This window comes from Hemiscyllium ocellatum, chromosome 19 (genome assembly GCF_020745735.1).
Source record: "Hemiscyllium ocellatum isolate sHemOce1 chromosome 19, sHemOce1.pat.X.cur, whole genome shotgun sequence".
NCBI classification, from domain to species: Eukaryota; Metazoa; Chordata; class Chondrichthyes; order Orectolobiformes; family Hemiscylliidae; genus Hemiscyllium; species Hemiscyllium ocellatum.
In genome coordinates, this window is record NC_083419.1 from 74,968,098 (window position 1) to 74,994,277 (window position 26,180).

At 46.0% G+C, this 26,180-nt stretch overlaps 2 long non-coding RNA genes across 5 annotated transcripts in view; one reads left to right on the top strand and one right to left on the bottom strand.

Annotated features, from left to right (window-relative positions):
- LOC132824798 (uncharacterized) overlaps positions 1 to 26,180 on the bottom strand; it is a 173,199-nt gene that overhangs the window by 76,161 nt on the left and 70,858 nt on the right. The window lies entirely within an intron of this gene.
- The window catches only part of LOC132824797 (uncharacterized), a 35,815-nt gene that overhangs the window by 2,276 nt on the left and 7,359 nt on the right, over positions 1 to 26,180 (top strand). For 2 of the 3 annotated variants that reach the window (XR_009645703.1, XR_009645701.1), the window contains exons 2-5: positions 7,036 to 7,142; positions 15,895 to 16,003; positions 19,236 to 19,404; positions 25,616 to 25,667. This is a non-coding gene — a long non-coding RNA (uncharacterized LOC132824797). The remainder of the gene's footprint in view (positions 1 to 7,035; positions 7,143 to 15,894; positions 16,004 to 19,235; positions 19,405 to 25,615; positions 25,668 to 26,180) is intronic. The other variant, XR_009645702.1, reaches the window with a different exon arrangement.

Here is a 26,180-nt window from a genome sequence, read left to right on the forward strand (position 1 = left end):
TGCTGAACATAGAGACCATGGAGTGCAGGTTCATTGTTCCTTGAAAGTAGAGTCACAGATAGGCAGACTAGTGAAGGTATTGTTTGGTATGCTTATGTTTATTGGTCAATACGTTGAGTACAGAAGCTGGGACATCAAGTTGAGGCTGGACAGGACATTGATTAATCCATTGCAGGAATTCTGTTTTAAGTTCGAAATCCCCTGTTCTGGAAAGAATATTGTGAATCTTGAAAGTGTTCAGACAAGATTTACAAGGACTTTGCTAGGGTTGCAGGATTTGGGCTACAGGGAGAGGCTGAATAGGCTGGGGATAATTTCCCTGGAGAGTCTCAGACTGAGAGGTGACTTCATGGAGATTTATAAAGTCATGAGGGGCATTGATAAGGTGAACAGCCAGGATCTTTCTCCCCACCCCCCCCCCCCCCCCCCCCCCCCCCCCCCCTCCCCAGGTTAGGTGGGTTCAAAACAAGATCACATGCGCTTGCGTTGAGAGGGCAAAGATTTAAAACGGATCTAAGGGGCAAAGTTTTCAAGCGGTGTGTGGTGTGTGTGTGGAATGAGCTGCCAGATGATGTACTGGAGGCTGATACAATTACAACATTTGAAAGGCATCTGATTGGGTACATGAATAAGAAGGGTTTCAAATGCTACGGACCAATTGCTGGCAAATGGGGCTCCATTTGTTGAGGATTCCTGGTTGGCATGGACAAATTGGACCAAAGGTCTGTTTCTGTGCTGTACATCTCTATGACACTAATAAATGAAGATAAGATGTGTTCCTCTTTTGTGGAGAGCTAGCAGAAGCACAGATAATTGTTCTTGGAGCTGAGAAGGTTAAGCAGTGATTTTGACCCAGTACAAATTTGTTTCTAGGATATTTTCATTTCCAGAGAGAGGGGAATGTCACAATTTTAGTAACTATTTTCAGGTAATTAGCAAATAATATGTGGATATGTGAACATTATTTTATTCAGTAAGTTCTGAGCATCTGGAACAGTCTGAATGGCAGCTGGACACGGACTCAGCAGTTATTCAAACAGATTTGGAATTTTACATTTTAAGGGAAGATTTGGGGGGCCATGGGCAAATGGGAAGGGAATTGGGACAGATTTGCAACATCTCCAGAGGGAGAGAGTACAGCCCCAATGGGCTGAATATCCCCCAGCCCCTGTGCTCTGTGATACTGCCCCATTGACTGTGAATGTTGAAGCTCATCCCAAGGCAGAGAGAGAGGGAGGATCCCACCACTCACCTCACAATGGGCCCCGGATGATTGATGTCAGCGCAGGCCAATAGGACGAGAGGGCAGTCCTGGAGGACCAGGTTGTCCAACCAATCGGAGTTAATGAGGGCAGCCTCAAGGCTGGAACTAAAGAAAGGCACATATCGCAGAGATTTGAGAAACTGGAAGACATGAGATAGGGAGCGTTCTGTGGCTGGTGAGGAATTATATAAATAAGGAAGAGTTGTGAGGCTGGATGAGGTGACAGTAATCGGGAGAGTTGTGAGGATGGAGGAATTTAGAGTTAGTGAGGATTAGAGTCATAATGTTATACAGCAAGGAAACAGGCCCTGTGGTCAAACCAGTCCATGCCGACCATAATTCCAAACTGAACTAATTGTACCTGCCTCTGCTTGGTCCACATCCATCCAAATATTTCCTATTTATGTCCTTATCTGAATGTCTTTTCAATATTGTAATTGTATTCACAGCTACCACTTCCTCTGGAAGTTCATTCCACATTTTTTTTTGAAACCCTAATGTCTTTTCTCAAACCTTTCTCATCTCTTCTCAAAATGAACGCACCCGAGTTTTGAATCCCCCTCTCCCCCGGCCATTCACATTATCTACACTCTTTCTGATTTTATAAACCTCTGATAAGGTCACCCCTCAACCTTCTGCACTCCATTGAGCCTATCCAGCCTCTCCTTCTAATACAATCCCTCCATTTGTGGCAACATGCTGTTAAATCTCTTCTGAACCTGCTCCAATTTAATAATATCCTTCCTATAACAGCACAACCAGAACTGGACAGAGTATTCCAGAAGATGCCTCCCCAACGTCCTGTACATCCTCAACATAACGTCCCAACTCCTGTACCAAGGTTTAAACAGTGAAGGTAAGCATGCTAAATACCTTCTTAACCATCTACATGTGACACAGACTTCAAAGTTATGAAGCCCTCGGTCTCTTTGTTCCCATATCACTACTCAAGGCCCTATTTTTATTGAGTTTAAGTCCTGCCCTCGTTTGTTTTGTCAGGATGTTATATTTTGCATTTTTTCCAATCCAAACAATATTTGAGTATAAAGGCAGTAGGAGTATAATTAAGAGGGAGATCAGGAGGCAAAAAAGGGACGTGAGATAGCTTTGGTGAATGGGGTTAAGGATAATGCAAAGGGCTTTTGTAAATACATGAAGAACAAAAGGCTAACTAGGGAGAAAATAGAGACCCGCAAAGATCAGCAAGGCAGCCATTGTGTGGAGCTGCAGGCGATGGGCGAGATAGGAAACCAGTATTTTGCACCAGTGTTTATTGTGAATAAGTACATGGGAGATATAGAATGAGGGGAAATAAATGGTGACATCCTGAAAAATGTCCATATTACAGAGGAGGAGGTGCTGGATGAGTGGTGAAGGAGCTGGTGCACGGGAAAAGGAAACACATTTTTGGATCATTGTGATCTCCTCTGGAGTAGAGTTGACCTGCATAAGAAGGATGGATTGTACCTGAATTGGAAGGTGTCTAACATCCAGGCAGGGAGATTTGTTAGTGATACTCGGGAGGCATTAAACCAGTGAGGGAGTGGGTGTAAACACAAGAAGATAGTGAGAAAAGAGGTTTGTCTGAGGCTGGTCCAGGTAAGGGCAAGGCACAGAATGAGGTCCGACTGAGCATTTGCGCTGCATTTACTTCAATGCAAGAGGCCTGACAGGGAAGGCAGATGAGCTCAGGGTATTGTTTTGAACATGGGACTGGGATATTATCGCAATTACAGAGGCATCACTCAGGGATGGATAGGATTGGCAGCTTAATGTTCCACAGTATAGATGCTATAGGAAGAATAGAAAGCGGGACGAGAGGAGGGGGAGTGGCATTTTTGATTTGGGATAGCAGTATGTTTTTGCTTACAGAGGATATTCCTGGGAGCACGCTCAGTGAAGTTCTTTAGATGGAACTGGGAAATAAGAAAGGGATGATCACCTTATTGGGGTATTCTGCATGGGTTTCGTCTGGGTCCTCTGGTTTCCTCCCACAGTCCAAAGATGTGCAGGTTTGGTGGATTATCCAGGCTGAATTGCCCACAGTGTTCAGGGATGTGCAGGTTGGGTGGATTGTCCAGGCTGAATTGCCCATAATGTTCAGGGATGTGTAGGTTGGGTGGCCCTGGGAAATGCAATGTTACCGAGGGAGGTTAGGAGGCTCTCAGGGTCAGTATCAATGTGATGGGCTGAATGACCTACTTTCACACTGTTGGGATTCTCTGGTAATTCTACTAGTTTTAAAATAGTTACAGAAAATAATAGACCAGATCTACAAGATAAGGCTCTGAATTGGACAAAGGCCAATTTTGATGGCACAAGGCAAGAACTTTCATCTTGGCCCCTCCAGCCTGCTCTGCCATTCAATAAGATCAGGGCTGATCTTTTCATGGCCTCAGCTCCACATTCCTGCTCTCCCACCATAACCCTTAATTCCTTTCCTGTTCACAAATCTACATTTTGCTTTAAAGGCATTCAAGTTGATAACGTCAAATGCTGCACTCGGCAGGGAATTCCACAGATTCACAACCCTTTAGCTGAAGCAGTTCCTCCTGAACTCAGTCCTAAATCTGCTCCCCCTTATTTTGAGGTAATGCTCTGTAGTCTGACCCGCCCCCAGTGGAAATAGCCTCCCTGCTCCTGTCTTATCTACTCCCTTCATAATTTTACATTTTTGTATCCAACCTCCCATTCTTCTAAATGACAATGAGTATAGAACCAGTTTTCTCAATCTCTCCACATACACCAACCCTCTCAACTCCCAACTCAAACTAATGACCCTCCTCTGTACTCCCTCCAGTGCCAGTACATCCTTGCTAATGTAAGGAGACCAAACCTGTACACAGTACTCCAGGTGTGGCCTTCCCAGCACCCTGTACAGCTGCAGCATAACCATCCCTCTGGCAATGAAGGACAATATTCCCTTCACTGCCTTAATTACCTGCTGTACCTGCAAACCAGCTTCCTGTGATTCATGCACAAGGACACCCAGCTCCCTCTGCACAGCAGCCTGCTGCATGTTTTCACCATTTCATCATCCAGTTTGTTGTTAGTCCTTCCAAAATGGATGACCTCAACATTGAACTCCATCTGCCAAATCCTTACCCACTCACGTAACCTCTCTGTATCCTTGTGCAGACTTAGTGGTCTCTGCAGACATTGCTTTACTCATCTTTGTATCAAATGTGAACTCTGATGCCGTACACTTGGTCCTCAACTCCAAAACATCTGTGTAAATTGCAAACAGTTGTAGTGCCAACACTAATTCAAACACCCATTTATCCCCATTCTGTATTATGTTGGTGAACCGATCCTGTATCAATGATAATTACCCATAATGCTGTGCATCTTTACCTTATACAGCAGCCTTTTCTGTGGCAACTTATCGAATACCTTCTGGAAATCCAGGTACACCACCTCCACCGAATCTGCCTTGTCCAACGCACTCGTTGTATCCTCAAATAATTCCAGTAAATGTGTTAGACATGACCTGCCTTTCATGAATCCATGCTATGTCGGCTAAATGAGACAATTTCTACCCAGATATCTCACCACTACTTCCTTGAGAGATTCAAGCATTTTCTCCACTACAGAAGTTAAGCTAACGGGCCCTTTTTGAAAAATAGTGGCACCACATTTGCAGCTTCCAGTCTGTCAAAACCATCCCAGAATCCAACAAATTTTAGTGAATTATCACGAGTTTATTTGTTAATCTTTCTTCCCCCCCCCCCCCCCCCCAGCCTCCATCTCCTTTAGTCCCTGGGATGCAATCCATCAGGGCCAGGAGACCCAGCTACCTTGAGGCTGTTATCTTTCCCAACATTACCTCTTTACTGGGAATGATTGTTTCTCTGTCCTCATCTGCCATTGCCTCCATGGGCCTGCGACAATGAGAGTATATAGACAGTATGTTCCTGTTAAGGCCAAGGCTGGTAGATGTAGAGAATGCTGCCTGTCGAAAGAAATTGAGGACCTGGTCAAGAAAATGAAGGAGGCATATGGGAGGTACAGAGAGCTGGGTTTGTGAGAATCCCGAGAGGAGTATAGGGGCAGGAGGAGTATACTCGAGGTAAACCAGGAGGGCAAAAAGGGGGCACAAGATAGCTTTAGGAAATGGGTTTAAGGCGAATCCAAAGTGATTGTACAAATACACTAAGGACTAACGAGAACAGGTACCCACAAACATCAAGGCTGTCTGTGGAACCGCAGGAGGTGAGAGAGGTTCTGTATGAGCGGAAAGGTTTAACAAACACAACGTGCACATCGGAAAACACACATTTGAACGTCCCAGTCTCGTGTTTTCAGTAAACGGGGAATTGCCTCAGTGTGGCTGCGGGCATTGTTGAGCGTCACCATCTTTATTTGGGGCAAGAATTCACTGGACATGTGTGGAGCCACCAGCTTTGTAGGGGGCAAGGTGCAGCCAGGCGCATGTGCAGCCTTTCTCTGGTACAGAGTCGTTGGGCAGGATTTACACAGAGCACATTCTAACTCAGAGAAATGGATGTTTATTTCTAGATTTGTTTCATCATTCATTTAAATGATTTGGTATCGTAAATGAGTTGGCAGGTCATACAAAATTGGAGGTAATGTGGATAATGAAGAAGGTTACGTCAGATTACAATGAGATATTGATGAGACGGGGTATAATTTAGATAAATGTGAGGTGCTGCATTTTGGAAAAGTAAAACAAGGCAGGACTTATACACTGAATGGCAAGGCCCTGGAGACGTTTACAGAAAAAAGAAACCTTGGTCTGCAGGATCATAGTCCTTGCAAGTCAAGTTGCAGGTAGATAGGATGATGAAGAAGGTGTTTAATATATATTCCTTTATTGGTTAGAGCATTGAGTATAGGATGTGGGAGGTCATGTCCTGTACAGCAACATTTGTTAAGCCACTTTTGGAATATTGTGTGCAATTCTGGCCTGCCTCCTATCAGAAGGGTGCTGTGAAACTTGAAATGTTCCAAAAAAGACTTCCAAGGATGTTGTTAGGGTTTGAGATTGAGCTACACGTTGAGGCATAAAAGGCTGGGGCTGTTTTCCCTGGAGTGCCATAAATTGAGCGGTGATGTTATGGAGATTTATACTATTATGAGGGGCATGAATGGAGTAAATGAACAAGGTGTTTTCCCTGGAGTGGTGGTGTCCAGAAGTAGAGGGCATTGCTTTAGGGTGAACGGATAAAATTTCAAAGGGACCTAAAGGACAACTCTTTCATGCAGTGGGTGGAATGAGCTGCCAGAGGAAGTGGTGGAGGCTAGTACAATTAAAACTTGTTAAAGGCATCTAAGTAGACACATGATATGATTAGGAAGCGTTTACAGGGATATGGGCCAAGTGCTGGCAAATGGGAATAGATTAGGTTCGGATACCTGTTGGCTTGGATGAGTTAGACCGAAGGGTCTGTGTCAGTGCAATACATCTCTATGACTGTAGGATCATAACAGCTTATTCTGCTCTACTTCATCTCTGGGCTCCCTCATGACCACTTTGTCAATATCTAACTTCCTCAGTCTCGAACAATGGGTGTGTTTTACTATTACTTTTACAGACATTTTTGTAAATTAATTTTTCACTGCCGCCCAGCCCCTGACCATGTGCTGCTGCTTAATTTTTTTCTGGAAAATCTTTGACAGTCAAGAATTCTTATTTCCAAATAAGCAAGTGTATTTTCCTTCCATTTCTGCCTATAAATTCTGCATCATCTTCGTTCCCTGTAATCCGTTTTCCACTCCCTGAAACATCATGTGTATTTCTCCTTCCACAGATACCCGTGATTAATGCCAAAGCCCTGTTTCCTGGGGAGAGGGTGATGTTTGACTTTCTTGTACAGCTGCAGTTTGTGGGGTGAAGGTGCTCCCACAATGTGGTTGGGTAAGAGACATTACAGATTATTCATTACAGCAACAGTGATGATGTGAAGATAATGTCCAAATCAAGAACAGTTTGTAGTTTCATTATCCTGCTTATAATTTCACAAAAATATTATTGGGAACTTTAGACATCAGGCCAGAGAAGGATGATATTAGGTCAAGTGACAAAAAAGCATTGCCAAATAAGCAGGTTTTGAGGAATGTCTTAAAGGAGGAAAGCAGACCTGTGAGGTTTTGGCTGTGAATTTCAGACCTTGTTGCTTTGGTAACTATAAAAGCAGCCACACAGGTGAGGTAATGAATTAACAGATCATTGGGAGTCTCGAACAGAATGGGTTGTCGAGTTCTCAAAGGGTGTGTGATGCGGCGAGCTAGGGATGGTCACACCCAGGAATTATATCAAGGGTGAGAATTTTAAATTGAGGGATGTGGGCCGGATACTGGCAGGTGAGACGAGATTGGGTTGGGATATCTGGTCGGCATGGACGGGTTGGGATTGAAGGGTCTGTTTCCATGCTGTACATCTCCGAAGCTCTATGTTGTTGATTATGAATAGGAGCTTTTTGATGGAACAACATGTTTTGGTACAAGGGAGTACTTAGGCAGCAGAGATTTAGTTTTCTTGAGATTACAGGGAGGTTGAATGTGGGAAGCTGGCCAGGAGTGTGTTTGGATAATGAAGTCTGGAGATAACACAAGGTGGATGAGAGTGTATGAGCTGATGCAAGGTTAGAACCAGCTAGAAATAGTGGTCTTGGAGTGGGACTGGGCTGTCCCCCTCACCTCACCTCTGGGATTCAGCTGGTTGTCAGGTTGTGAATCAGGAGCTGAGTGGCCCTGGTGGAGACTAAAATGAGTGTCGCTGAGCTGGCTGTTGCTGAGCAGCTGCTGCTTGGTAGCCCTGTTGATGACATTTTCCATCACTTTACTGCTGATCGAGTGTGGACTGACGGAGGGAAATTGCCTGGGTTGGATTGCCCTGTGTTTTTGTGTTGAACGTCCATGGGCAATGTTTCACATTGTCAGTAGATGCCAGCGCTGGAGCGGTACTTGGCTTGGTGGGTGGCAAGTTCTGGAGCACAAGCCATCAGTATTGTTGCCGACAGTGCCGATAGTCTTTGCACTACTTAACCATTTCTTGATGTTATTCAAACTGAATAGAACTGGCTTAAAACTCACATCTGTGATGTTGGAAACCACTGGAGAAGGCTGAGATGGATCATCCCACTTTGCACTTTTGGCTGCAGATTGCTGCAAATGCTGTTATCTTATCTGGTACATGGATGTGTGAGGCTCCTCCATCAGTAAGGGTGGGGATATCTGTGATGCTTCCTCCAGTGAGTTGTTTTATTGTCCATCACTGCTCACAACTGGGTGTGGCAGAACTGCAGAGCTCTGATCTGACCCATTTGTTGTGGGATCGTTTAGCTCTGTTGCTTGCTGCTGATGCTGTTTGAAATGCAGATGGTCCTGTTTGGTAGCTTCACCAGGTTGGCACTTCATTTTTAGGTATGCCTGGTGTTGCTCTTGGCATGCCCTCCTTTTACTGTCCATTGTCATGGGCGATAGCCAGACTTACAAACCCATGAGATTACAGATTGTGCTGTAGTACTGTTCTGCTGCTGTTGATGTATCTCCGAGATATCCAGTTTGAGATCCTACATCTCTTCAAAGTCTGTCTCATTTAGAACGGTGATCGTGTCACTCAACGCGATGGAGGTTTTTCTCAACTTTAAGCCAAAACTTGTGACTCCAAAAGGAATGTGTGATGGTCGATCTTACCGATACTGTCATGGACAGATGTATCTGCTCCTGGTCAGTTCATAACAATGAGATCAAGTATGTTTTTCCCTCTTGTTGGTTCCCTTACCACCCACTGCAGACTCAGTTGAGCAGCGATATCCTTTAGGACCTGACCAGCTCAGTCAGTAATTCTGCTGCAGAGCTAGTCTCGATTGTGGATATTGAAATCCTGTCCCCCGAGTCCGTTTGACACCATTTTACTTCCTCAGTGCTTCCTCCAAATGTTGTTCAACATGAAGGAGAAGTGATTCATCAGCCAAGGGAGGATGGTACGTGGTAATCAGCAGGAGCCATGAGATTTCCTGGTGTCCGGAGTCAATGATGAGGACTCCGAGGGCAAATCCTCCCTGTCTGTGCCACTACCTCTATCTGGTCTGTCCTGCTGGTGGGACAGGATATATCCAGAGATTTCAGGAGAAAATGAAGACTGCAGATACTGGAGATCAGAGTCGAGAGTGTGGTGCTGGAAAAGCACAGCAGGTCAGGCTGATGAAGGGCTTAGGCTCGAAACGTCGATTCTCCTGCTCCTCGGATGCTGCCTGACCTGTTGTGCTTTTCCATCACCACACTCTCAATATCTAGGGATGGTGATGGTGGTGTCTGGTCATCCTCTGTAAGAGGGCTCCTGAAGAAGGGCTCATGCCTGAAACGTTGATTTTCCTGTTCCTCGGATGCTGCCTGACCTGCTGCGCTTTTCCAGGAACACATTTTCAGCATTGTCTGTAAGGGTTGATTTCATGAGTATGAGTATGTCAGTCAGTTCCTTGATTGGTCTGTGAGACAGCTCTACACATTTTGACACCAAACTCCAGATGTTAGCCTGGAGGACATCGCACCATCGAGTGGGCTGATTCTGTGGTTGTATTTTCTGGTGCCCTGTTAGATACCGAGTGGTCCATCCAGTTTCATTCCTTTGTTGAGACTTTGCAGTGATTAATACAGTGAGTAGCTTGCTGGGCCACTGTCAGGTTGGCAGGATTTTTTTCGCCATTGACAATGGTTCCATGGAGATCAGGAGATTCCTAATTCCACTTATTTTTTTTCTTGAATTCAGATTCCACCGTCTGCCAAGTTGGGATTCGAACTAGGACTTCAGTCGTTTATTTTAATATTTTGGATAAAAGTTAAATACATTAGGTTTGTTCACTCACTTTAAATATCACTTACCCAGGTTTTGTTTCTTTGTGAAACACTGTCCATCATCCTGTCTCCTCCATCCTTCTCTCCAACAACAAGAGTTTGGAGCACATGGAGTTTCTCTGTCACTAAGACTGAGATAATCCGATTTGTAGCTTCCCTCCCTCCCACTAGCCCGCCGAGCCAAACTGCCTCACGAAGTGTTCCCGGTTTTTGTCCAAATTTTCGCCAATCTCCTGTCAAGCCTTATCAGAGCTCATCTTGACCCTTTCCCCTAATCTCACTGAACCATAGAGTTTCCAACTCTCTTTTTTCCTCCTCCTCATCAGTCTCCCTCACCGATTCAGAGATATTGTTCCTTGTTCTGTCTTTTCTGGTTATGTCCTTCTCTCTCGTTCTGTGAAAAACTTATATTTGACCTCACAGTTGTTGGAAAATCCTGCTCCATCTCCACTGTCCCTTTGCTTTCTGAATTCCTTGCATTTGCTGTCCCTCATGGATCAATCCTTGAGGTGACATAGTGCATTTGCACAATGTTAGGTTTCACATGTACACTGACAATGCCCAGCTCTCCCTCCCCATCATCCCTCGCCATTACTCCACTGTTACTCAGTTATCAAACTGCTTACCACATTCCCACTACTCGATTAGGTGCAGGTTCCTCCAATGAAGCATTGTCACGGTTAAACCCGTTGCCTTACAAATTCCTTTCCCTTACTGCTGAGCCCCTCCCTCTCACTGGGAACGATGCAGCAGAACTACACTCTTCACAATATTACAGTTATTTCTGACGTGAAACTGACCTTCTGATCAGACATCTACACAATCCCAAACACCAGGAATTCTAATTTCTTAAACGTTGCTTGTCCCCTCCTCACTCCATCTCCATTGCTACTGAAACCCCTTACCCATGTCTGTGTTGCATTAAACTTGATGAATCCGAAACAGAACCCTTGATTATGTGACTGACTCAGAATCTGGTTTCAGACTCCCCTCTCAGTATTTACCCTCAGACACATCAGTATTTATTCTGTCAAACCCCTTAAGGATCTGGTGGTCGGGTCTGATTGTAGCTTGTGGAAATGGCAGGGGATGATGTGTTGTATCTGGGTGGAAATGGCAAAGGATGATGTGTTGTATCTGGGTGGAAGGTAAGGACTTGGGGGTGGAGGGGGTGTTCTATCCTTGTTGCAGTTGAAGGTGTGGGTTTCAAAGGCAGAGGTGCAGGAAGTGGAGGAGATCTAGTGGATGGTATTGACCACATGGGAGGGGAAATTGCAGTCCTTGTAATATGGGGCCATTTGGTATGTTGTGGCCTCACTGGAACACTGCAGTAAGCATGAGACAGAAATGGTGGCCAGGGAACGGCTCGTGTGTGAAAGTGACAGGCAGCTGGAAGCTCGGGGTCTGTTTTTGCAGCAGAACGTAGATCATCAGCTGCCATTTCCGCCACCTCCACTGAGATGCTGCCAGACACTGGTTCCTGTCCCCTCCATTAACAGCTATGCACCCTCACAGCCAGATCGTAATCCACTCCTTTATCTTTCCAAATGTTCCAGTTTCTCTTTTGGTGTTCTGTCCCTGTCTATTATTTACTCTTTAACCCCTATCTCCTGCAGGACAAAGATCTGCAGGTTAGTTGAATTGGCCAAGCTAAATTTCCCATAATGCTCAGGGGTGTGTAGGTGAGGTGCATTAGTCAGGAGAAATATACAGTCATAGGGTAGGGGAATGAGTTTGGGTGGGATACCATTCGGAGGGACGCTGTGGACTTTTGGGGCCGAGAGGCCTGTTTCCATGCTGTCAGGATTCTAATGTTCCCAGCTCCCATCGGTCCTGAGGAAGGGCCACTGGACAGATTCCTGTTCCCAGATGCTGCCAGACCTGCTGAGCTTTCCCAGCACCTCCTGCTTGTTGTTCCTGATTGACACCATCCATCCACCTTCTGGGATTGATTCAGGTAGGGGGAGGATCCCACCACTGACCTCACAATGGGGTCCAGCTGATTGGTGGAAGCTTCGGACCAATAGGAAAAGGTGGTGGGACTGGTGGACCAAGTGGAACCAGCTGGCCATCCAAATAATGGGAGTGAATGAGGGGCGTGGCCAGTGGGATGACACGTCACCAATAACACCGCCTGTGCAGTGTCACGTGACTGTCGTTGGTGAATGTGGGAGAGGCAAACAGGGAAGGGGAGAATGCCTTGGAGATGGAGATAATGAGTCACTTTAGACTGGGAAGTTTTAATTACACTCTGTGCGGGTCGTTAATCTGATTTAGAAACTCTTTCCCGCGTTTGCAGCAGATGGGAAAATGGCTGCGGCCCTCAGGCAGTGAAAGGTCCTGGGATATGGCCGCCATCTTTATTGGGGGCAAGGTACAGTGAGGGGCATTGACATGTCCTCTTCCTAGGATGTGGCGGGTGTGTACGATTTGAAGAGAGGCATTTACACACCAAGCACATACCAATAGAAAAATATGTCTTGTATTCTTCCTGCACTGACTGTGAGTTTTGTTTTGTGAATTCATTTCATAGGATATTAAATCAGAATAATTGAGGCTGGGATCTCAAAAGTAAGCTTTTACAGTCAATGGAGTCATCAGGATCTGAATATCATTGGCATTTAACTGTGGAAGGAGAAAGGTTTTTCTGTTCTTATTGTGGGAAAATATCTTTGTTAACCAGAAAGATGTACAAATTTGTGTTTGGATCACCCTTTGGGTGTGTGCTCTGTTCTGGGCCCTGCAACTGAGGAAGGAGATATTGGCCTGAGATGGAGCACAGATTTATCCAAATTACACCTTGTCTCTTTGTAGGTACTCTCAGATTTAGACCCAATCACCCACTTCATGATGTTAACCTGTAAACTTCATATTTTCAATGACCTGCAAACTTCCCATTAAAAGTCCTTTTGGACTCAAATTCCAGTACCTTTTCAGGTGGAATGTTCCAGCTTCTGACAACTGTCTGTTCATCCAGAAACTGCTGAGGTGCATGTTGACTCTGGGGTTACAAAGGGCTGAATTGAAAGATGAGATGCTGTCCCTGAGCTCCCATTGAGATGCATTGGAACAGTACAGGAGGCTGAGGGCAGTGTAGGTGTGAGCAGACAATGAAAATGACAGGGCTGCACTGAGAGGGCTGCTTGCATCAATGAGAGTGTTTTGGAGTTGGGTGTAAGCAGAATGAGGGGAGACAGGGAGAAGGTGAAGCTGAAACGCAGTTTTAGTTCAGGCCGTTCAGAATTTCACATGGTCCCATTAGGAACAGCCAGTTTTTAAGTGATACCTGCGGGGTATTTGTTAACAGTTTTTAATGTATTTTTCCTGAGGGCAGTTGAGAGTTAACCACATTGCTGTGGGTCTGGAGTCACATGTAGGCCAGACCAGGTGAGGATGACCGTTTCCTTCCCTGCAGGACATTAGTGAACTAGATGGGTTTTCTAACAATCGACAATCATTCGCCTTTTCATTCTAGATTGTATTGGATTCCGATGCTGCCATCAGTCATGTTGGGATTCTAAACCTAATCCTCGGAACACTGTACATTTCAATCATCTGGCAGGAATACCATTAAGCCATTGCCTCCCTTTTTAGCAATGTTTAAAATAAAAAGTTCCATCATTCTACGTATACAATGTGAGATAAAATACTGTGGTGTCCATGTGTCGGCCTCTCCAAAAGGTCAATCAACAGAAATTTATTTGGGGGTGAAATATGTCACTTTTTTATGGAGGGGGGAGGTGGTTTATTAAACAAAAATGAATCCAAATCAAAATCTTATGCCACGGACATGTAATTTCTGAAGCCGGAGGGGGATTACAGAGACAGGGAGAGTTGTGGGGCTGGAGGGGGATTACAGAGACAGGGAGGGTGGTGAAGCCGGAGGGGAATTACAGAGACAGGGAGGGTTGTGGGGCCAGAGGAGGACTGTTGTCCAAACATCACTGTGGTGTACATGGACTGCAGCATTTCAGGGAGGTGGTAAACCACCATTTTCTCCCAGACAAGTAAAGATGGCCAATAAATATTGGTCTGGGCAGCAAAGGCAACCCCCAGTGAATAAACCCAAGCAGTGACCTCTCTGAGCTGACTTGCTGTGAAGTTAAAAATCTCTCTGGAAATGGAGTGGACAGAGAAGAGAAACAGTGACATTTCACAGCTGCCCTCAGAGAGACCTCACCCTTGGAAGTACTCAGAGCCAGGGATCAGCTCAGTGAGTTTCAGTCTCTTCAAACATCAATCTTAGTCAGTTTTATTTTATTAAATCTACAATCATGAGTCAGGTGAGGCTTTCTTTTTAATGTCTTACGGTCTCTTGATTAAATGTTTAAGATATAAAACGTAAGCATTAAGTTATTCTCGGGCAGTATTTTTCGAGCAGTAAGACTGTGCCTTTGTCTTGGTCTGTAGATTCTGAAGGCGGAGAGATGGCCTGTTGTAGAGTGGTGTGCTGTTCCTGTCGGATGTGGGAGATTAGGGAGAGTTTCAAAGATCCTGATGATTATGTCTGCAGCAAGTGTGATTGCAAATCCTATTGGATCGCATGGATTGGTGGAGGAGTGAATAAAGGCAGTGAGGAATTGACAGGAGCTGGGGGGTGTGATAGGTGGCAGTCTCAGGATTGCAGGATACTGCAGATACAGTCAGGTAGATGGGTTACCTCCAGGAAAGCTAGGAGGGGTAGGTAGGTACTGCAGGAGTCTCCTGTGGCTATCCCCATCTCAGACAAGTGTACTGTTTTGGAAAATGTGGGTGGTAACAAACTTTCAGGGGAAAGCAGCACTGACAGCCAAGTTACTGGTACTGAGACTGGCTTCTAACATAATGTGAGGTATATCCGGTTCCACACGATCGATGGTGATAGAAGACTCTCTAGTCAGGGGCACAGCCTGCTGTTTCTGCAGCTGACAGTGAGAGATCAGAATGGGGTGGTACTGCCCTGGTGTCAGTGTCAAGGATGTCTCACAGAGGGAGCAGAATATTCTCAAAAGGGAAAATAACCAGTGGGAGGTCATTGTACATTGGTACCAATGGCATAGGAAGGGGAAAGCATGGGTCCTGACGAGCAGGGAGATTTGTTAGTGCCACTTGGAGGGTGTTAAACCAGTGAGGGAGTCAGGGTAATCCTAAAGAGATAGTGAGAAAAGAGGTGAGTCTGAGCCTGGTACTGTTCACCGGTCAGACTCTCAAGGCAGGCAAGAGCAAGCCACAGAATGAGGTGCGACGGACCAGTTGCACTGCATTTATTGCAGTGCAAGAGACCTGACAGGTCAGGCAGGTGGGCTCAGGGTATGGTTTTGAACGTGGCACTGGGATATTACAGCAATTACCGAGGCATCACTCAGGGATGGATAGGACTAGCAGCTTAATGTTCAAGGAAATAGATGCTACAGCAAGGATAGAAAGGGGCCAACAGAGCAGGGAGAGAGGTGTTTTTGATTTGAGATAACATTATGGCTGGGCTTCGGGAGGATATTCCTGGGAGTACATCCAGGCAAGTTATTTGGTTGGTACTGAGAAATAAGAAAGGGATGACCATCTTACTGGGATTGTATTATAGACTCTCTCCCAATAGTCAGCAGGGAATTGAGACACAATTTTACCAGGAGATCTGTTATCTATAAGAATAATATGGATGCAATGATAAAGGGTTTTAACTTTAGCAACATGGCCTCGGAGTGATGTAGTGTTAAGGGCTTGGATGGAAAGGTATTTGTTCAGTATGTACGAGAACATTTTAGATTCAGTTTGTAGGATGTACCTACTAGAGAAGGAACAAAACCTGACCTGTTTCCTTTATTCATTCACAGGATGAGGCTGTCACTGGCTCGGCCAGCATTTATTGCTGCGTTTACCCAGAGGGCAGTTAAGAGTCAACCACGTTGCGATAGGTCTGGAGTCCCATGCAGACCAGACCAGGTAAGGATGGCATTTTCCTTCCCTAAAGGTCATGAGTGAACCACATTGGTTTTTCCAACAATTGACAATGGATTCTTTGTCGTCACTAGATTAGTTTTTCCAGATATTTATTGAATTCCCGTTCTACCATCTGCCGTGATGGGATTCAAACCCAGGTCCCCAGAACGTTACCTGGGTCTCTGGATTAACTGTCTAGCGATAATTTCACTCCATCATCACTGCCTCTTAGGAAATGAGGCAGGGTGAGTGACTGAGGTATCAGTGGGGCAGCGCATCAGCACCAAAGATCCCACAGTATTGTAGCTCAGTGGTTAGAGCAGTTTCCTCAGCACCAGGGACCTGGGTTTGATTCCAGCCTCGGGCAATTGCCTGTGTTCACTTTGGCACATTCTCCCCAGTGTCTGTGAGGTTTTCCTTCAAGTGTTCCAGTTTGCTCCCACAGTCCAAAGATGTGAAGGTTAGATGGTGCACCATGTTAAATTCCCTATAATGTCCAGATGCAGTAGATGAGGTTTTGGGATGTGGAGGCAAATCTCTGCCTGAAGTGAAAAGATCCTTTTGGGGTCTTGGTCAGAGGGAGGAGTGGCCGCATGTTTTACATGTCCCATGGCGGCAAGGGAGAGTCAAGGGTGTGGACCGTGGGTTGGCGGGAGGATGTGGACCTAAACAGGAAGTCGCAGAGGGAATGGTCTCTGCGGAACACAGATAGAGGTGGGGAGGGAAATATGTCTCTGGTGGTGGGGTCTGACTTTAGGGAGCCGAAATAAGAGGTTAATGTGCTGTATCTGGAGATTATTGGGGTGGAAGGTGAAGACTGCAGTGTTATATTCTTATTGTGGCTGGAGGGGTGGGGTAAAGGCAGCGGTGCGGGAAGTGGAGGGTATGTGTTGGAGGGTATGTTGGATCAAATCGGAGGAAAATTACGGTCCTTGTATTAGGCCTTTCTGGGATGTCCTGGAGTAGAATCCAAAGAGATTAACCAAATATATCACAGACAAAAGATTAACTGGACCAGAGAATAGGACCCCTTAAAGGTCAACAAGGCTGTCTATGGAACCACAGAGGGTGGTAAAGATTTGCAAATATTTCACTTCATTTGTTTTACTGGAGAAGTATATGGAACCTCGTGAATTTGGAGAAATGAACAGTGATAAGTTGAAAAATGTCCATGTTACAGGGGAAGTGGTACTACATGTCTTAAATCGCATCATGGTGGATAATGCCCTGGAACCTAATCAGGTGTATCCTGGAACTTTCCGGAAATCTAGGGAAGTGATTGTTGGGCCTCTCCTGAGGTATTTGTATCGTTGATAGTGGCAGGTGAGGTGCCATTATTTTAAAAAAGGTGGTAAGGAGAGGCCATGGAACAAGAGAACAGTGAGCCTGAAGTCAGTGGCAGGCAAGTTGTTGGAAGGGATTCTGAGGGACTGGATATCCATCCATTTGGAAAGGTAAGGAATGATCAGGGAGAGTCACTGTGGCTTTGTACATGCACAATCGTGTTTCACTAACTTGAGTGAGTGTTTTGAAGTGACAAAGAAAATTGTTTAAGCCAGGCGGTGAATGTTGTTTATATGGACATTCAACCATGTTCCACAAAGCAGACTGGTTAGCAGGGTTAGATAACATGGAATGCAGGGAGAGCCAGCCATTACAAAACTACCTTGAAGGTAGGAGACAGAGGATAATGGAGGGTTGCTTTGCAGACTGGAGGCCTGTGAGCAGCAGTGTGCTGCAAGGATGGATATTGGGCCCTTAAATAAATGACTTGAATGTGAATATATGAGGTATGGTCAGTAGGTTTACAGAAGACACCAAAATTGGAGGTGTAGTGGACAGTGAAGAAGGTTAGTTCAGAATACAACAGGATCTTGATCAGATGGGCCATTGGAGCAAGGAATGGCAGACGGAGTTCAATTTAGATAAATGTGAGCTGTTGTATTTTGGAAAGGCAGATCAGGGCAGGACTTAATGGTAAGGTCCTGAGGAGTGTTGATGAACAAAGAGACCATGGATTTCATAGTTCCTTGAAAAGATTAGTCACAAGTAGGCAGGTGAGTTCAGGCAGTGTTTTGTGTGTTCTCCGTTATTGGTCAATGCATTGAATGCAGCCATTGTGACGTCATGGACATTGATTACAGCCCTTCTGGAATTCTGTTTTCAGTTCCAATCTCCCTGTTCTTGGAATAATGTTCAGAAACTTGAAAGGTTTCAGAAAACATTTGCAAGGCCTTTGCCAACGTTGGACGGTTTGAACTATAGGGAAATGCTGAATAGGCTGGGACTATTTTCCCTGGAGAGTTAAAGACTGAGTGTTGATGTTATGAAGATTTATAAAAACATGAGGGGCATGGATAAGGTGAACAGTCAGGGACTTTTTTCCAAGTTCGGTGGGTACAGGCTTAAGGTGAGAGGAAAAGATTTAAAAGGGAGCTGAGGGGCATCTTGTTCATGTTGAGGGCATTGCATGTATGGAATGAACTGCCAGTGGAAGGGGTGGAGGCTAGTACAATTGCAGCATTTAAAAGGCATCTGATAGGGTACATGAAGAGGGAGGATTTAGAGGGATAATGGTGAACCGCTGGCAAATGGGACTCCATTAACGCTCTCCGTTATTGGTCAATGCATTGAATACAGAAACTGGGACGTCATATTCTGGCTGGACAGGGCATTGATTAAGCCACTTCTGGAATTCTGTTTTCAGTTTGAATTTCCCTGTTCTGGGAATGATGTTGTGAAACTTGAAAAGGACAAGATTTACAAAAATGTTGCCAGGATTGGAGGATTTGGGCTACAGGGAGAGGCTGAATAGGCTGGGGTTAATTTCCTTGGAGAGTCAAAGACTGAGAGGTGACTTCATGTAGATTTATAACATCTAGAGGGGCGTGGATAAGGATAAGCTTGGTCCAAAACTAGAGCACATGGGTTTAGGTTGAGGGGGCAAAGATTGAAAAGGGATCTAAGGGGCAACGTTTTCAAGCTGAGTGTGGTGTGTGGATGGCATGAGCTGCCAGATGAAGTAGTAGAGGTTGCTGCAATTAAAACTTTTAAAAGGCATCCGATTGGGTACGTGAACAGTGAGGGTTTTGATGGATATAGGCTAATAGCTGGTAAATGGGACTCCAGTAGTTCAGGATTCCTAGTTGGCATGGACGAATTGGAGTGAAGGACTGTTTCTGTGCTGTACATCTGTTTGAAATTAATAAATTAAGATGTGTTCCTTTTTTTGCAGAGAGCTAACTAACGCACAGATAATTGTCTTTGGAGCTGAGAAAGTGAAGCAGTGATTTCGACCTGGTGCAGATTTGGTTCCAAGATATTGAATTTGCAGAAAGAGAGGAATTGTTAACACTGTCACAATTTTTAGTAACTACTTTCAAGTAATTGGCAAATAATACAAGGTGAAAACGTGAACACTATTTTACTCACTAAGTTCTGAGCATCTGGAACAATCTGAATGGCAGCTGGTTATTCTCAAACAGATTTGGAATTTTACATTTTAAGGAGAGATTTGGGGGTCTGTGGGCAAAGGGGAGGAAAATTGGTACAGATTTGCAGCATCTCCAGAGGGAGAGAGTACAGCCCCAATGGGCTGAATAGCCCCCAGCCCCTGTGCTCTGTGATACTGCCCCCATTCACTGTGAATGATGAAGCTCATCCCAGGGCAGAGAGAGGGAGGATCCCACCACTCACCTCACAATGGGGCCCGGGTGATTGACGGCAGCTCCAGACCAATTGGAGGAGAGTCTGTGTGGTCCTGCAAATAATGGGAGTGAATGAGGGGTGTGGCCAGCAAGACAACATGTGACCATGTGCTGTGCAAAGGCATTGTCACTGTGAGGGTGGGACTTGGTGAGTGTGAAGGGTGTGGGAGTGACAGCAGAGACTGGGACAGAGGCTGCTAAACCTGAATTAGAAACCCCCGGTAAATTAAAACCAAAAGAACTGCGGATGCTGTAAATCAGAAACAACAACCAGGAGGCTCAGAAAAATGTCAGCAGGTCTGGCAGCATCTGTGAAGAGAAATCAGAGTTAATGTTTCAGATTCGGTGTCCCTTCCTCAGAACTGATGTTACTGAAAGAAACGATGTTGGATTATATGTAGAAGGTAGGGGTGGGAGAAGGATGTAAGGAATAAAGGATATGTGGGGATAGTGCGAGAATAACGGTTGGATAAAGGATAACGATCTGGCTGGGGGAGGGTGACTAGCTGTTAATGGAGACTGTTAGTGGCTAACCAGAGGTAGTGTGTAATAACAGGCTGTGAGAACAAGGCCGGGTGTGTGGGGTAGGGGGCTAGGACATGGGGTTGTTAAACTATGGTTAGCCACTAACTGTCTCCGTTGTAAGCTGTTCCCCACACACATCACTCCATGATTGGAGCTGCAGAGGACAGAGCTGCAGATGGGTGGCACAGTGGTTAGCACTGCTGCCTCACAGTGGCAGAGACCCAGGTTCTATTCCTGCCTCAGGCAACTGTCTGTGTGGAGTTTGCGCATTCTCTCCATGGGTGGGTTTCCTTCCACAGTCTAAAAATGTGCGGGTTAGGTGAATTGGCCATGCTAAATTGCCCGTAGTGTTAGATGTAAGGGAATGGGTCTGGGTGGGTTGCACTTTGGATGGTTTGTCTAAGCAATCTAATCTTAAAAAAACCTCTTCAATATCCTTCGTAACCCCCTCTATACTCCTCAAAGATGTATCTTAAAGTTCTTTTTATCAACGTTTCCAGCACTCGTGAAGCACTTTAGGAGATTTCTGTGTGAAAGGCTCCATACAATGCAGGTAGTTGTTGTTATTGTCTGGCATCAGGAGAAACAGGGATGAGCTCTCTCTCTCTCTCTCATACCTAATGAACAGCAGCTAAAAACAGGAAGTAATGAGCATGCTCCAGGCCACAATGGGCCTCCGATTATTGATGTCAGCGCAGAACCAATAAGACGATGGCGACGGGGCTGGAGGACCAGACAATGCCGGTTGGTCCTCCAACCAATCTGAGTGAATGAGGGGCGTAGCTATACTCAACCACATGATCAGCTTCACTGGCTGCACGATGTTGTTGTGACCAAGGCACTGGAAACGTGTGAAGGTGCAGGGCACGGTTAAGGAAAGGCATATTGATCAGGAAGAGAAAGAAATTTTAATGGAACGGGCTGAGACATTTTACAGAACTTAGTGCACATCGGAAAACACAAATCTGAAAATCCCAGGCCCGTGTTTGTGGCAAACTGGAAAATGCTTCAAATGGTGAATGACATGAGTAGGAGCCGCCATCTTTATTGGGGGCAGTGATCCGCGGGACACGTCTGTGGCAGCCAACTTTGTGAGGGGCAAGCTGCAGGGGGAATGCTTGCGCAGCCTTCCCTGGCAGGGTGTGATAGGGCAGGATTTACAGAGTGTCAGAGTCGGGGTGTTTTCAATGACAGAGTGTGATGCTGGAAAAGCACAGCAGGTCAGGCAGCAATTGATCAGTGAGAAGGAAGATGGACATGTAGGACAGATCAAGAGGGCGGTGCCGAGTTGGAAGGCTGGATCTGGGATAAGGTGGGGGGAGTGGAAATGAGGAAACTGGTGAAATCCACATTGATCGCATGTGGTTGGAGGATCCGAACACAGAAGATGAGGCGTTCTTCCTCCAGGCATCAGATGTCTGAGATTTGGCGGTGGAGGTGGCCTAGGACCTGCATGCTTTTGGTGGAGCGGGAGGGGAGTCTTGGGAAACAGGGTGTTTGGGTCGTTCAGTGTTTTACTGTTACTTTCACAGACCTTTTGTAAGTTAATTTTCCTCTGCTGCCCAATCCCTGACAATGTGCTGCTCTCTAAACGGACTAAATTTTCCACAGTATCTTTGCCAGTGAATAATTCTTTTTTCAACAAAAGAATGCATATGGCAGGTGCAGACCTCAGTGGTTGATACAATTGTGAGTTCAGTTTCTCCAGTTTCCTCATTTCCCCTCTCCCCACCTTGTCTCAGTCAAATCCCTCAAACTCAGCACCGCCTTCCTAACCTGCAATCTTCTTCCTGACCTTTCCGCCCCCACCCCACTCCGGCCTATCACCCTCCCCTTGATCTCCTTCCACCGCCCCTCCCCAAGTCCCTCCTCCCTACCTTTTATCTTAGCCTGCTCGACACACTTTCCACATTCCTGAAGAAGGGCTCATGCCCGAGACATCGACTCTCCTGCTCCTTGGATGCTGCCTGACCTGCGCTTTTCCAGCAATACTTTTTCAGTTCTAAGCATCTGGATCAGTTTGAACGACAGCTGGATGCAGATTCAGCAATTATTGTCAAAACAAATTTGCAATTTAGCTTCTTTTAAGGAAGGATTTGGAGGACTACAGGCAAATGGGAGGTGAGTTGGGATAGACTGGCACCATCTCCAGAGGGAGACAGTACAGCCCCAATGGGCTGAATAGCCCCCAGTCCCTCTACTCTGTGATACTGCCCCATTTCACTGAATGTTGAAGCTCATGCCAGTGCAGAGCCATAGAGATGTACAGCATGAAAACAACCCCTTTGGTCAAACTAGTCCATGCTGACCAGATAATCTAACCTAATCTCGTCCCATTTTCCAACACTTGACACACATCCCTCTACACCCTTCCAATACATACACCCATCCAGATGCCAAATGGTCGAATTATACCAACCTCCACCACTTCCCCTGACAGAAGATTCCATACTGGCACCACCTGCTATGAAAAACGTTGACCCACTGATCCATTTTCAATCTTTCCCCTCTTATATTAAACCTATGCCCTCTAGTTCTGGACGCTCCCACCCCAAGGAAAAGACTTTGTCTATTTATCCTACCCATGCCCCTCATGATTGTATAAACCTCTATAAGGTCACCCTTTAGCCTCCAATAATCCTGGGAGGAGCACACCATCATGTCACAATGGGGTCCGGGTGATTGATGGCAGCTTCAGACCAATAGGAGAGTTGGTGTGATCCTCCAGCCAATGGGAGTGAATGAGGGGTGGGTCCAATGGGCCAACATGTGACCATGAGCTGTGCAGGTGCAGTGTCACTGTGGGTGACTCAGTGAATGTGAAGGGAGTGAGAGAGACAGCAGAGACTGGGAGGGAGATGGAGTTTGTACGGACTGGGAGTATTTATAAACACACGGTTTTAGGCTGCTAGACTTGAATTAGAAATTCCTGGTAAATTAGAACCAAAAGAACTGCGGATACTGTAAATCTCTCACAACAACTAAAAAGTACTGGTAAAGCTCAGCAGGTCTGACAGCATGTGTGAAGAGAAATCAGAGTTAACATTTTGGATCTGCTGACCCTTCCTCAGAACTGATGTGTCTGAAAAGAAATGTTGGTTTATGTGCAGAAGGAAGGGTTAAGGAGTAAATGATAGGAGGTGATAGATTCCAATGAAAGAGATGGGAGCAGTTGGACAAAGGAGTGGATAACGATCTGGCTGGGGGAGGGTGAATAACTGTTTATGGGGACTGTTAGTGGCTAACTATAGGTAATGTGTAATGGTAGGCTATATGATAACAAGGCCTTGTGTGTGGGTTAAGATGCTGGGGTGCTAGGACATTGGAGCGTTCAGGACCTAAAATTATTGAATTTGATACTGGGGATAGAGGTGTGCAGGGTCCCCAAGTAGAAGATGAGGCGTTGTTCTTCCAGCTTGCGTTAACGTGTGGCGCTGGAAAAGCACAGCAGGTCAGGCAGCATCTCAGGAGCAAGAGAATCGATGTTCTGGGCATAAGCCTTTCATCAGGACTGCCGGGATTGGAGGGGGAAGAGGGTAGTAAGAGGGCTGAGAGATAAATAAGATGGATGTGTGGGGTTGGTGGGAAGGAGCTCAGAAGGCAATAGGTAGATGGAGGTGGAGGGGATAATTGGAAAGGAAGATGAACAGGTGGGACAGTTCAAGAGGGTGGTGTCGAGTTGGAGGGCTGGATCTGGGATAAGGTAGGGGAGGGGAGATGAGGAAACCTTGATTCTGTGGTTGAAGGGTCCCAATGTGGAAGATGAGGTTTTCTTCCTCCAGGCGTCGGGTGGCTGGGATTTGGTGGTGGAGGTGGCCCAGGACTTGCATGTCCTTGCCGGAGTGGGTGGGGAAGTTGAAGTGGTCGGCCACAGGATGGTGGGGTCGGTTGGTGCATGCGTCCCAGAAATGTTCCCTGACACATTCCGCAAGTTGGTGTCCTGACTCCCCAGTGGAGAGGAGACCACATCGAAAGCAAAGGCCATGATAGGTGAGGTGTTTGGATGTGCAGGAAAATCGCTGCTGGATGTGGAAGGGTCCTTTGGAGGTGAGGGGGGAGGTGTGGGCACAGGTTTTACACCTCTTGCATTGGCAAGTGAAGGTGCTGGGAGTGGAGGGTGGGTTAGTGGGGATCATGGATCTGACTAGGAATTCACAGGGAATGGTCTCTGTGGAATGCTGAAAGGAATGGAGAGGGAAATATATCTCCGGTGGGATCTGATTGTAGGTGGTGGAAATGGTGCAGGATGATGCGTTGTATCTGGGTGGAAGGTGAGGTTGGGGCGGGGGGTTCTATCCTTCTTGCAGTTGGAGAGGTGTGGTTCAATGTCAGAGGTGGAGGAAGTGATGGAGATACACAGGAGGGTATTGTTGACCACGTGAGAGGGGAAATTGCAGTCCTTGAAATATGGGGCATTTTGGTATGTTCTGGAGTGCTCTGCCAGCTTCACTGGAACACTGCAGTAAGCATGAGACAGAGACGTTGGCCAGGCAACAGATTCGTGGGTTAAAGTGACAGGCAACTGGAAGCTCAGGGTCTGTTTTGCAGCAGAACGCAGATCATCAGCTGCCATTTCCAGCACCTCCACTGAGATGCTGCCAGACTCAAGTTCCTGTCCCCTCCATTAACAGTATGCACCCTCCCAGCCAGATTGTTATCCACTCTTTTATCTTTCCAAATGTTAGTGTCTGTTTTGGGTTCTGTCCCCTCCTATTATTTACTCTTTAACCCCTATCTCCTGCAGTCCAAAGATATGCAGGTTAGGTGAATTGGCCAAGCTAAATTTCCCATAGTGTTCAGGGATGTATAGGTTAGGTACATTAATCTGGAGAAATGTAGAATAATAGGGTCGGGGAATGAGTTTGTTTGAGAAACTCTTCAGCGGGTGGGTGTGGACTTGTTGGGCCGAATGGCCTGTTTCCACACTGTAGGAATTCTATTTTTCCCAGCTGCCTTCGTTTCTGAGGAAGGGTCACTGGACCTAGAATGACCCATGGTGTGTGCAGGAAGAGGAAACAGGACAGAGCACTTGGATCCAGTTTAGAGCTGGGAGGGTTTAATTACATTTCGGCCTTAATTAGAAGCTCTTGGTCCCACGTTTACAGCAAATGGGAAAACGGCTGTGGCCCTCAGGCAGTGATAGGTTCTGGGTTATGGCCGCTATCTTTATTTGGGGCCAAGGTACAGTGAGGCACATGGACATGACTTCTTCCTGGGTGGGGTCGGGGTGATGTGAAGAGGAGCATTTACACGTCAAACACATTCCAAGAGAAATATTTGTCTTTACTGTTCAGCCTGCACTGACTGTGAGCTTTGTTTTGTGAGTTCATTTTATAGGATATTAATTGAGAAAGGGATCTCAAAAGCCATTTTCTGTCATCAGCAGGGTCATCAGGATCTGAATACCATTGGCATTTAACTGTGCAAGGAGAAAGGTTTGTCTGTTCTGTCTGTGGGAAAATATCTCCAATATTTTTGTCAAGCAAAAACAGAAAGATGTTCAAATTCATGGTTTGATCACCCTTGGGGTATGTGCTCTGTTCTGGGCCCTGCAGCTGTGGAAGGTGTCATTGGCCTGAGAGGGAGCACAGATTTATTCAAATTACACCTCGTCTCATTATAGGAACTGTCAGATTTAGACCCAATCAGCCACTTAATGATGTTAACCTGTAAACTCCTCGTTTTCCATCTCCTGCAAATTTCTCATTAAAATTCCTCATGGACTCAAATTCCAGCAGCATTTCGGGTGGAATGTTCCAGGTTCTCCCAACTGTCTGTTCATTCAGAAACTGCTGAGGTCCATGTTGTCTCTGGGGTTACAAAGGGCTGAATTGAAAGATGAGATGCTGTCTCTGAGCTTCCATTGAGATGCATTGGAACAGTACAGGAGGCTGAGGGCAGTGTAGGTGTGAGCAGACAATGACAATGACAGGGCTGCACTGCGGGCT